General features: G+C 40.7%; 1 protein-coding gene across 2 annotated transcripts in view; it reads right to left on the bottom strand.

The window, feature by feature from the left end:
* MOSPD2 (motile sperm domain containing 2) overlaps positions 1–12,114 on the bottom strand; it is a 41,537-nt gene that overhangs the window by 28,291 nt on the left and 1,132 nt on the right. The gene's annotated exons all lie outside the window — the stretch shown is intronic.

Below are 12,114 nucleotides of genomic sequence, written 5' to 3' on the forward strand. Positions count from 1 at the left end.
CAGGAGGCCCTGGGAGCGCCTGTCTCCTGAAGAAACACCATCCGGTCTGGCTGCTGGACAGCGCTCCGCACTGGACCAACACAGTGCTTCCCGTGAAGTTACAGGCTGACTTCATTTTCAAGTCAATTTCTGTCAATTACCCAAGTCTGAATAACCACCGCTTCCTTGCCAGTTGCTCTTTCACACGAAAGTGACTAATTCAGCTGGAACACAAGCATGTAGAAGTATTTAATGCCTACTTCTCGATTTTGTCACATGCAACATTAAAAACATATACTCAAGGGTCAGGATGTAATAAAATGTACTGCTTCACTGGGGCTTTCTAAACTAAAATTGCCTTTTTTTTTTTTAACGAAAATGGAGAATGCTGATAGTGAAGACTAAAATGACCACGAGCCTGGGTTCCAGCTGACGAGCCAGCAGCTTTGCCCCCCACCCCACTGCTTCTGTGTAATCGGTGCAAACGTGAGCACGAGGTAAAAAGGCAAAGGGTTGCTTAGCATTAGGATGAGAACAGTCTTGAGCTCACAGAGTCTTTGAGAGGACTGGGCCTCCCCAAGAGTCTTCAGACAAGGCTCTGAGAGTCACCTACCTAGAACAATAGGTGGCAAAGTGGTAAATCTCTCTATCTGTAAATATTAGTCTTGATAAGAAGAAAACATTATTGTTACTCTCATTATTACTGCCACTGCAGCCGTTACCACGGAGGATACCATCAATGAGTCCATGCCCGTTAGTAAGAAATTTAGAGCCACCTGCTCTTGGATAGCTTTTAGGGATGTAGATCTTTGGAATTAGAAATCTGTTTGTAATAAAGTGATCATTGTTATTCATGAAACATGTCCTTACGTATGAGATACCTGTTAAGAATTTACCCACAGACAGAAATGAAAACAGGGAGGGAAAGACAGAGGAGAGGATTAGGGGGGAAGGAGACAAGCAGGAAAAAAGTGGGGGCGGTAGAGGACCTGGGGAAGAGAGGAAGAACAGAAAATGCGCCAAACACCCAAGGTAAAGAACCTTGCCTGGGACACAAGTGTGATAATAACTGCTTATGATGAAAAATTTGCTGCTTTCAAACACAGGCCCTGGCCACTGAACCCTCAAGTGCCAGGAAGTTTTCAGAAAACTAGGCCTTTGGTGAGTCCGGATGTTACAGAAAGAAGCTAAAGATGTACGCTCACGAGTTATCTGAAAACATCAAAACACGCATGTGCTTGCACACACCACCCCTATGTACCTACTCAGGACGTCACTTGGAAGGACTTTACCTCACAATGGTTAAAGCACAGGTAGAGATTAGGAAGAGAGTAGCTTTGAGGAACAGAACGCAGAAATAAAATGGAGTCACTACACTCAAGCTGCTAAATTACGAAAATCCAGTAGGTTGAGGCATGAGGGAATTATTTTACTCTTGTTTGAACCAGTCTGGGAACTTAAACGTGAACTTTCCAGTCCCTCTGATTAGCCTTTGAAGGACTCACATATCCAGACCAGCAGGCAGGACCAGACCTCCTGGTGGCCATCTGCTGGACCCCCTGGCACCCACCATCCAAACTGCCTGACATCTGACTGATAACTACCCAGGACCAATCCTGGGGCTAAGAATGCAGGACTAATTCTTCTCCAGGATGGGACTTTTGAGAACTCTTTTCTTCCTTTTTTGGCTGGACTGTGTATATGTCAACAATGGGAGGGAGTGGGAACAATCAGGTGCCTAATTAACAAAATATTCCCTTAAGGGCATCCTGTTGGCGGGCCACAAGTACCCAGGATCTCAGAGACAGAGACTGAGAAGCAGGTGATATTTTATGATGGGACTGAGCCATTGGCCTTTAGCAGTGATTCTCAAAAGGCATCAAGTATCAGACTCACGGGAAGGGCTTGTTAAAACTGGGATTACTGGGCCCCACACTTAGACAGCAAATTCATGAGTGGGATTCCGGAATCTGCATTTGTAACAAGTTCCTACAGAATGCAGATGCGGCTGTTGGTACAGGGATCACACTTTGAGGACCACCAGTCTACTGTAGGGGGTGGCAAACTTTTTCTGTAAAGGGCCAGATGGTAAATACATAAATATCCTGGGCTTCAAAGGCCACATATGGCCTCTGTCGCTGATTCTTCCTTTTTTGTTGTTGCTTTTAGCAACCCTTTAAAAATACACAAAAAAACCCCCACAAAACATTCTTAGCTCTAGAGCTGTACACAGTCAGGACTTGGCTGACTTCGGTGCAGAGAAAGAAGATGACTTTCTGCTTTAGCTCCTATCCTTCGAGGGCTGGATTCTTGTGCTGGACATGTGAAGGCATATCTCAGATGACACATCTCTGCGCTGATCTATTCAGGTCTTCATTCAATGTTCTTGAATGACATTTTATAATTTTCTCCATCAAAGACAAAGTTGTACATTTCTTCTGTTAGATTACTATGCAGCTTAGAGATTTTTGTTTCCAGGCAGGGGCCTGGCTCTGAGCGGGTCTGCCAAGGGCCAGCTGTAGTGTGTGGGTTCTTGACTTGGTGTAGGGAAGATTTCACGTAACGTGAGTGCAGGTCGCTATGAAGATACATTGACTAAAGCTGAGGACAGGGAAACAAGGAAGGGCCTAGCATAGGAGAAGCAACAAGGAGAGCCTGGGCTGGGCTGCCTGAGCTCACTGGGACGTCTGAGAAAAGGGGGCTTTCGAGACAGCTTTAGGGGGTTAGCCTGGGATAAGCTGCCAGCTGCCCACTGCCTTAGAGGTTAGGAGGAAGAAATGGGAGAAGGGAAAGGAAATGGCGCGGCTGCTCCCCAGAGGGAGAGCGCACGCGTGCTGGGTCTTTCTCTGGAGGCGTTTTTCTTTCTCTTGCAGGCGGCAATCTTAGGGGAGTTCTCAGGGGAGGGTTTCAGCAGAACGTTCATCAGTCTTCCACGTGTGTCCTTTCAGGGTCACGGTCTCCACTGATGGTTCATTTGGTAGGGGTCTCTAGTCACTGCATTTGGTTCTGGTGTTGCCAACCTGGTTTTGCTGCATTTCTGGGCCTGGAGCTGAAAGGGATTCCTAGATTTTATCTCCAGGGAGGAAAGGTTAGGGAAGAAGAGTTTAGTTTGGGGGCAAGGTCCTTGTTTTCCCAGTTTTGCCCGGGCCAGGCACTGGGGCCTTCCTCCCCCACCGGTGACCATCTGTATCTGGCTGCAAACTGCTGGGTCATTGTGTTCAGCCCTCTGTCTCAGTTTCCCTATTCTACTCACCCAGGAATTTTCCTAGCTTCTCACTGTCCTGTCTCATCATGAGACAGTAATGGTAGACTGGCAAATCTCATACTTATTATGTTTCTTGCCATATCGGTAACTACTCATTGTATATACTGTACAATTACAAAATAGTGGTGATCAATGCCTTTTCTCTTGACTTTATGGGAATTATTTTGAAGTTTCACAATTAAACATGACCTTGACTGTATGTTTATAGAAGATACACTTAGAGTTGAGAAAGTTTTCCAGGTTTGTTGAGTTGTGTTTGTTTGGTTTTCCTAACAGCGAATTACAGCCAGTGTGCTTTCTATCTAAACAAACATTTTCCCTCGTTTAATTTTATTAAGGAATATACTATGTTTGTATTGGCTTAAACAAATATAGAATAAAGAAGCGAATGTGGATACCTAAAAAGAGGAGGGAGTGAAGAGGCATAAAGATACGATACTCGTCAAGGTTTATCTTCTTATAATTTTGACTGTTGAACTGTACATATTCAAAAATCTCACTGAGAAGCATTAGGCTCATGTGTTAAATTCCTCTGCTGCATTTTCTCATTGTGAATCATCTTCGCATTCCTGGGACTACAACACTGCTTGCACCTCTGGGTCAGTGTGAGACTACACGGCGGCAGGGTGGGGAGAGTCGTAGAGACCTATGAGCACCAACCGAATTTTACAGTCACCGATCTATGTAGGTTTTTAACCTCTCAGAGACCATTTTAAGTGATCCTTCTCTTCTCCAAAAAAGCTCTACATTTAATCTAAGTTTATTAACTTAATGTGATAAAGCTGGTCATTGTATTATTCTTAGGATGTTAAACCTCTCTGTCACCTGTATATATAGTTATATCTTGCTTTTGTTCCTTATGTATGTCTTTGCCTTCTCCCTTTCTTCTTAATCAGTCATCCTAGGTTTGTTTATTTTACTAGTCCTTTAGAAAAACCAGCTCACAACCCCCGGCACATTAGACTAGAGTCCTTTTTGCATCCTAGCTTGATGCCAGTGTTGGTGGCCTGAGCTGTTTCATGCCTGGGGCACATTAAAAAAAAAACAGACCCAGTTTGTACCTACTACCTCTGTTCCCTATACCATGAATATCTGCTCTTATCTCCTTCCTTCTACTTTCTCTGTATTACCTTGTGCTCATTTTGTAGCTTTTTGAATCGAATCTTTAGCTGATTTTTATTTGGGCCTTGTTTTCTAGTGAATGCTGTGAAACATTTTGTTGTTGCTCAGTTTTAAGTATTTTGTAATTTCCATTGTGATATCCTCGTTAGCCCACAGGTTATTTCGCAGAAGTAAGAATCACACGCGTTGCCAGTAAGTTGTTAACCTACAGATTATTTCGAGTTATGTCATTTCAGTTCCCTAACACTTGATTTAAGTACCTGTTTATTGTGACCTCTAATAGAGTTGCTTAACGGTGTGAGAGCATGCTCTGTATGATCTAGCTGTTTTGGAATTTCTGAGACTTCCTTTATGACTTAATGTGTAGTGAATGTTTGCAAAAGCTCCAAGAGCAGAAAACATATTCAAGGAGCTATATTCTCTATTTGCTGGATAGAAGAGTCTATACACTCACACACACACATTACATAAATATTATCAACTTTGTTCACTGTGGTGTTAAAAATCCAACATCTTAAGGATTTCTTGCTTTCTTCTATTTCTGAAAGAGGTTTGTTAAAATCATTCAATATGTTTGTGGATTTTCTGTATTTCCCTCATAATCCTGGGAGCTTTAGCTTTAAGTATTTTGGGGCTATATTGTTAGATACTTTTTATGTTGTTAGTTCCTAATTGTTACACCTTTATACGGTTACTTTCATCACTAGTAGTATCCCTTTTCATGTGTATTGTTTTTCACCCTAAATAATATTTTGTGTAATGAAAGTGGAGATTATACAGGATTACTTTGGTTAATATTTGTTTATACACCGTTTTCCATCTCTTGATTTTCAACCTTTTTACATTAATTTATTTTAGGTTAGTCTATTATAGGCAGCATGCAACTAAGATTTAAACACTTTACTCTGATAACAAGCATGTATTTGTTTATATTGGTAGCAACTATTAATAAAGTTAGATTATTTCTGCTGTTCTACTGTGCGCTTCCTAGTTACTAGGCTACTTGTTTCCTCCTTTCCTGCTCCTGCAGGAGAGATGATATTTTCTTTATCTCCCTTTTCATGCCTCCACGGGCCTGGAAATTAAATATTTAATTGTGTCTCTCAGTGGTTACCGTAATTTTAAATATTCACACTTAATTGACAACATCTATAGTTAATATCTCTATTCTCCTTCTGAACAATGCAAGTTTTGTAATGTTTTACCTCCCATCTCATGAAAACTGCACAATCTTGATGTGAGAAATGCACAAAAAAGCCCCGGCTGGTGTGGCTCAGTAGATTGAGTGCCAGCTTACGAACCAAAGGGTCGCTGGTTCAATTCCCAGTCAGAGCACATGCTTGGGTTGTGGGCCAGGTCCCCAGTGAAGGGTGCAGGAGAGGCAACCAGACACTGATGTTTCTCTCCCTCTCCTTCTCCTTCCCTTCCCCCCTCTCTAAAAATAATAAAAAGATATATTTTTAAAAAATGCACAGAAAAGTATAGAAAGAAAAATTACATGCCAATTTATAAATACAGAGTCAAACCTCCTAAATAAAATATTAGTTAATGCAACAATATATTTTAAAACCCTAATTAATATAGCCTACCATAGCATTAAAAGAAAAACACCAAGTGAACATCTGATGAGATGCAATGAATGTGTCCAATAGAGGAACAAATGCATTCAGGAAAACTCAACCATGAGTCAAGATGGGAACAAAAGAAAACAACAAACAAAAACCCAAACTAGCAAACCAGGAATAGAAGGAGACTTCTTCAATTTGCTAAAGGATTTCTACAGAGACTTTCATGGTGACGTGTTCAGTGCTCTCTAAGATCAGGAATAAAACAAGTAGGCTTCTATCACTGCTTTGACTCAACACTAAAGGTTCCAGCCAGTGGAAAATACAAGCATTTAAAGATGTGAGAACTGGAAAGTTAGAAAGAAAACTGCCATTAGTTCAAGGTGATATTATTGTCCATGCAGAAATCCCAAGCTCATCTAGAAATAATCAACATTAATATGAGTTGATAAGGTTTCTGAATTCAATTTTAATGTAAAAAGTCAAATGCACTTTCTATAAACCAGGAGCAACCATTTAGAAAATAAATTTTTACCACTTACACAACAAAAATAAAATATTGTCAAAAATGAAAAAATGAAAATGCATGTAAACTATCTAGGATAAATTTGATAAAAATGTGTTCACCTTTATGGGGAAAATTATAAAATCTCTCAACAAGAAAGACTTTAGCAGATAGAAAGTTATACCAGGTTCTCGGATTGGAAGACTCAACCATGACGACATCAAGCCTCCCACAAATGACCTTTTGATTTAACACAATTCCACTCAATACCCCAGCAAAAGTTTTTTACCCCCCAAAACATGATAAGCTGATTCTGTAATTTATATGGATGAACAAAGCACTAAAAAGAGCCGAAGAAGTGATTTCCACAGAAGTGGAAACCAAATGGCCCACAGAGATACCAAAGTGCTCAGTCTGACTAGTAGTCAAAGAAATGCAAATTAAAACCACAATGAGATATTCCAACATCTCCATCAAAGGCGCAAAAAAAAAAAAAACCCCCCACAAAAAACTAACAATGGCAAACTTTAGGGCGTGGAAAAACAAGGACACTCAAATACTGCTGGTGAAAATGAACACTGGCACAATCACTTTGGGAAATAGTGGGCAATCCCTAGTCAAGTTGAACATGCCCATTCTATGAGCCACCCATTTCAGAGTTGGGTCCCAACCCCACAGCAGCAGTTCTCAAACTAGTACAAACACACACGTAAAAGAGTTTATGTGCTAGTTTTGGTCTCAGGCTTCCTTTCCCACTCTTCAAACTAACTGAGGGCCCCCAAGAGTTTTCTTGTTTATATGGGTTCTATTTATTGGCCGTTACTCTATTAGGTGTTAACATGGAGAACAATGTTACACAGGAGGACACAGAAGCCCTCACTCTATTCGCTGTGGGAGCAATGATGTCATTGCCTGCCCTGTAACGTCTGGGAAACACTGCTGTCTGCTTGTGAGAGAATGACAGTGAGAAAAGACAGTGAAACGGGAAAGTGACATTTTAGTGTTGTTATGAAAACAGTTTTGCCCTCTGAAACCCCTTGAAATGGTCTTAGAGAACTGCAGTTTCTGGACCAACTTTGAGAAAACCACTGCCTTAGAGAAAGTGTAAGCACCACATAATCATAAGAATGTTTAGAGCAGCATTGTACATAACAGTAAAACCTAAAAATAACCCCAAATCCATCATAAGGAGATTCATCCTGTGAACTACTACGCAGCTAGAAAAAGGAATAAGTTACACTATAGTTATTTTAGACAAGAGGCATGACTCCTGAGCTACACAAGCAAGCCGTGGACAAATATATTCAGCCTTTAAAGTTTAAAAAGAGGTAAAGTTACTAAAGTACCAGTGAGGGATGCATTCTAGGTGGTAAAGCTAATGAAAAGCAAGAGAATGAGTAAGACCAAACGCAGAACAAGTAGCTTCCTGGGAAGGGGGCACATAGGAAGTTTTATTTCTCTGGCTGAGTGGTGAGTACATGAATGTTTATTTTATTGGTGGTGTATACATTTTGTACATATAAGATATTTCAAAATTTCAAGAATAATAAGCCAAGACAAAGCAAAAAATTAAAAAGCCAAGAAAAAGTTATTGGATGAGAAAGTGATTTAACTGAACAGCAATGGAAGAAGCCACAAGGGAATGGGTAATTCCTTTTCAATTCAAAAAAAGTGTAATTGACATAAAGAAAACCCTGAACCAATTACAAAGACATACTAGTAAAAAAAATGAAACTACAAATGGATGTAAACTTATGAAAAGAAGTTTAATCTCACTAGTAATCAAATGCAGTGCAAACTAAAATAGAACCATCAGTTAAGAAATGATGAAACTAAACATGGGTAAGACTATGGTGAAATGAACACTTTTTTAACTGTCTGGTGGGAATAAATCTTGCTGCAACTTCTAGGGAGGAAAGTGAAGTGTCTTAAAAATATACTATTAACAATAAAAAAAATATATACACTATTAAAACCAATAATTCTACTTTCAGAGAGGAATCTTAAGTAAATAACCTGAACTACTGTACAAAAAATTGTATTAACAAAAAAGTGGAATCTGAGTGTCTAAAAAGGGAGTATTTAAGATGAAGACTAAGAAAATTAATTTATAGAACTGAATATTAACGGCAAAGTACAATGTTGCTTCCTTTATAAATATGCAGAAATAAGATCATGTCAGTTAAAAAAAGCAGCAAGAAATTACATACAGAATGGTTTTTAACTATTTTTTTTAATGAATCAAAAAATGTCAGGGAAAAATGCATCCACTGGTAGCAGAGCTATCTCTGGATGATAAGCTCATGGGGGATTCCTCTGACATTTTGGGTAGTATCCAAATTCATTGAAATGAATTCATTGACTTGTAAAGTCAGAAAACCTGACCTGAACTAAGTAAGCCCACAACCCCCTGAACAGGTCTCCAAACTCACTCAAGCACAAACACACCGCATGGGTGCCCAAGGCCCTCTGCACTATGGGGCCTGCCACTGCTCACGGCGCGGTGTGCTTACCGGCCCCAGGCTCCTCGGGGCGGACTTCTGTGGCTTCCAGAACATGTCCCCGTACCGCCCTCTCGCTTCAGCCTCTTAGCTCACACTGTTGGATCCGCCTGGGCCGAGTGCCCCCATCTTCCAAAGTCCATGAGAAACACCACTTTTTCTGTGAAATTTTGTCTAACTCTAACTAAGCCACCCCAACCAGATGTGATTTGTCCTTGTGTTTGACTCTTACAGAAACGATTGTAGCACCTTTACTACAATTTGTCTTTAGCTGTTGGCTCTGTTTCAGCGCCCCTACTGGATTCTAGTAGCTCAGGAAGGGGCTCTGTCCTTCTTCAGCTGTTTCTCTAATATCGACACACTGTTTCAGAATTAGGGACATACTGAGTATTTGAGGAACCGAATAAATGATTGTCACAGGGATTAGTTTCTTGCTTTGTCCACAAGAAGAAGGAACAGAGAACAGGAAATGTTACTTACTTGACTCAGCGTGGAATTTCTCACAGAAACAATGAGAGAAAAAGGATCACTAATAATGAATAAAACAATAATGGACTTGTGTTTGATTCTTTTTGCCAGCTACAAATCTATCTTAACTGGTAATTTAATTTCTATGGAGACAAAAATGTCCTTGGAATTCCCAACAATCTACCTCCAAAGAGTTTCTGGAGTACAGCCAATGCTTAAACCGATACACTTGCAAATAATATTTTCCTTTAGAAAGACTCTGACTTTGCTTAAGTCTGCCTTAGGCCTCTTCTGAGATGACAATAGAAAGACTGAAATGAAAGGAAAAAAGGGAAAGTGGATGTTCTGAACACCTAAGTTCATTTCTAAAAAGTAAACTCGAAAAGGAGAACATAGGCAAATCCAAAACTCTTTAATCACTTGATGCTATATTTCAGGAAACAGCTGAAACTTGACCAAAGTCTTGAAAAGTTTTTATCTTCCCTTTCCATGCAAGTCTTTAAATTAAAAAAAAAAATAAATTTTATTTTTAGAGAGGGGACGGGTGGGAGAAAGAGAGGAAGAGAAACATCAATGTGCGAGAGAAACATCAATCGGCTGCCACCTGCACACCCCTAACCGGGGACCTGGCCCATAACCCAGGCATCTGCCCTGACCAGGAATCGAACCTTGACTCTTCGGTTTGCAGGCTAAGTTCAATCCACTGAGCCACAGTAGCCAGGGCACAAGTATTGAAATTAATTAATATTTACAAAGGCTATGCAGATAACCCACTCACGTGCATTCATACATACCCAAGTGTGTATATTTAAGGACAAACCCTGTATTTAATGCCATACAGGGTTTTGCTTAGAAATAACGCTGTCTTTATCAGACATATTGTGAGGGTTGCTCTTTGCCAGATTTTGGTGGGGGAGGGAAGACTGTTAGGAGAGATCTTAACACTGACATTGACTAATTTCCCTATGTATATATTTAAGCAATGCTATATTCATTCATTCACCAAGTATGTATTGAGAAATGTGCTAGGTATACAGAGGCGAGTCTGAGCTTGCCCCCAATGTCCACAGGTTGCCCCAGACTATACACACTCTGCTGCAGGGAATGAACAATAAGCAGGCAAACAAATGAAATGAGGTAATTACAGGTTACAGTAACACCTGCAAAGGAGACACAATAAACAAGACAGGGAGGTTATTTAATAATCATCAAAGGCCTCTCAGATACATTTAAACCAAGATGTAAAAGAAAAGGATCTAGCCACGCACACTACCTGGGCAAGAGCCTTCTAGGCAGAGAGAAGTGGGAAGGTCCCCAGATAGAAACAGACTGAGTTTATTTGAACAAAATAAAAGAGGCAGTGTGGGGCTGGTTATGTTTTTTAACCAGTGGGTCATGTTTGTAGGTTGTGATAACGATTTTGTGGGGCATTGCATCAGGGAGTCATAGGTTTTCAGAGTTAAGTTTCTTTAACAAACTTTTGCTCCGGTGCTGTGTGTACACAAGTACTGGATTGCAATATGGAATGCATTTCCTACAGCAGGCAGTGGTGAAATCTGTACTAAGCAAACAGAGCAGGAACAGAGGAGGATGGAGGGCTGGGCAAGAACCAGGGCATGCATGGCCTCGCACTGTAGGCCACCATACAGAACTGGGATTTTTATTCCCAACCAAGTAGGAAGGTATTGAAGGGCTTCAAGCTGGGGAGTGATGTGATCTAATTCAACAGGACGATGTTGCCAAAAGATTACTACAGTGAAGTTCAGAAGACTGGAGTACCAGCCCTGGCCTAGCCAGTAACACTAGAGACTTTTTTTTAAAGTTTATTTTTAGATACAGAAGAAGGGAAGGGCAGGGGAGAAAACATTAATGAGTGGCCGCTACTTGCATGCCCCACCCCCAGGGGACCCAGCCCGCAACCCAAGCATGTGCCTCAACCAGGAATCGAACCTACAACCCTCCAGAGAGCAGGCCAGCACTCAATCCACTAAGCCACACCAGCCAGGGCTACAGATTTTTAAAAAATCCTTACCTGAAGATATTTTTGTTTTAGAGAGGAAGCGGTGGGAGGGTGGGGGGGGGGAAGAGAGAGAGAGAGAAAGGACAGAGAAATACTGATGTGAGAGAAACATCTCAAGTATGCACCCTGACCATGTGCTCTGACCATGTGCTCTGACCAGAGCTCTGACCTACTGCTACACTTCTACGACTATATTCTGCTTCCTCTCTTGGGCATAAATAAATGACTACTGGGGGGACACGAGTTCATTAGGTTGATTTCTGGGTTACTTCTTAAAACATTATAAACCATGTAGCTGTAAGAGTCACAAATTTTCTATGGAAAGAAATTTTAGAATTCTTTCTTTATTGGAACCAGCTATGTTATTAGACATGAGATCTCTGGACTAAAAGGGAATCAAGCGCTTTTGCAACTCGCTGATGCATAGTTTAGGATGTGAAGAAAATTGGCAGGGAGGGATGAAAAGATTTACCGACCAGGATTTTTTTTTTTTAACAGATTTCCTTATTTGTTCTAAGTCATCAACTGACATAATCGAGGGCAGTGTAAAGTTGCTGGGAACCTCTCCTTAGCACTAAAGTCAAGATGGGAAAGCTTAGCTCCTTTCATAGTAACCAAAATGACTATTTAATCAAAATATTCTTTGAGAGACTACTATATGCTAAACCCATGCTAGACAGTTTGATACA

Source organism: Phyllostomus hastatus, unplaced genomic scaffold (assembly GCF_019186645.2).
Source record: "Phyllostomus hastatus isolate PE091 unplaced genomic scaffold, TTU_PhHast_1.1 phas_scaffold_12, whole genome shotgun sequence".
Classification (NCBI taxonomy): Eukaryota; Metazoa; Chordata; class Mammalia; order Chiroptera; family Phyllostomidae; genus Phyllostomus; species Phyllostomus hastatus.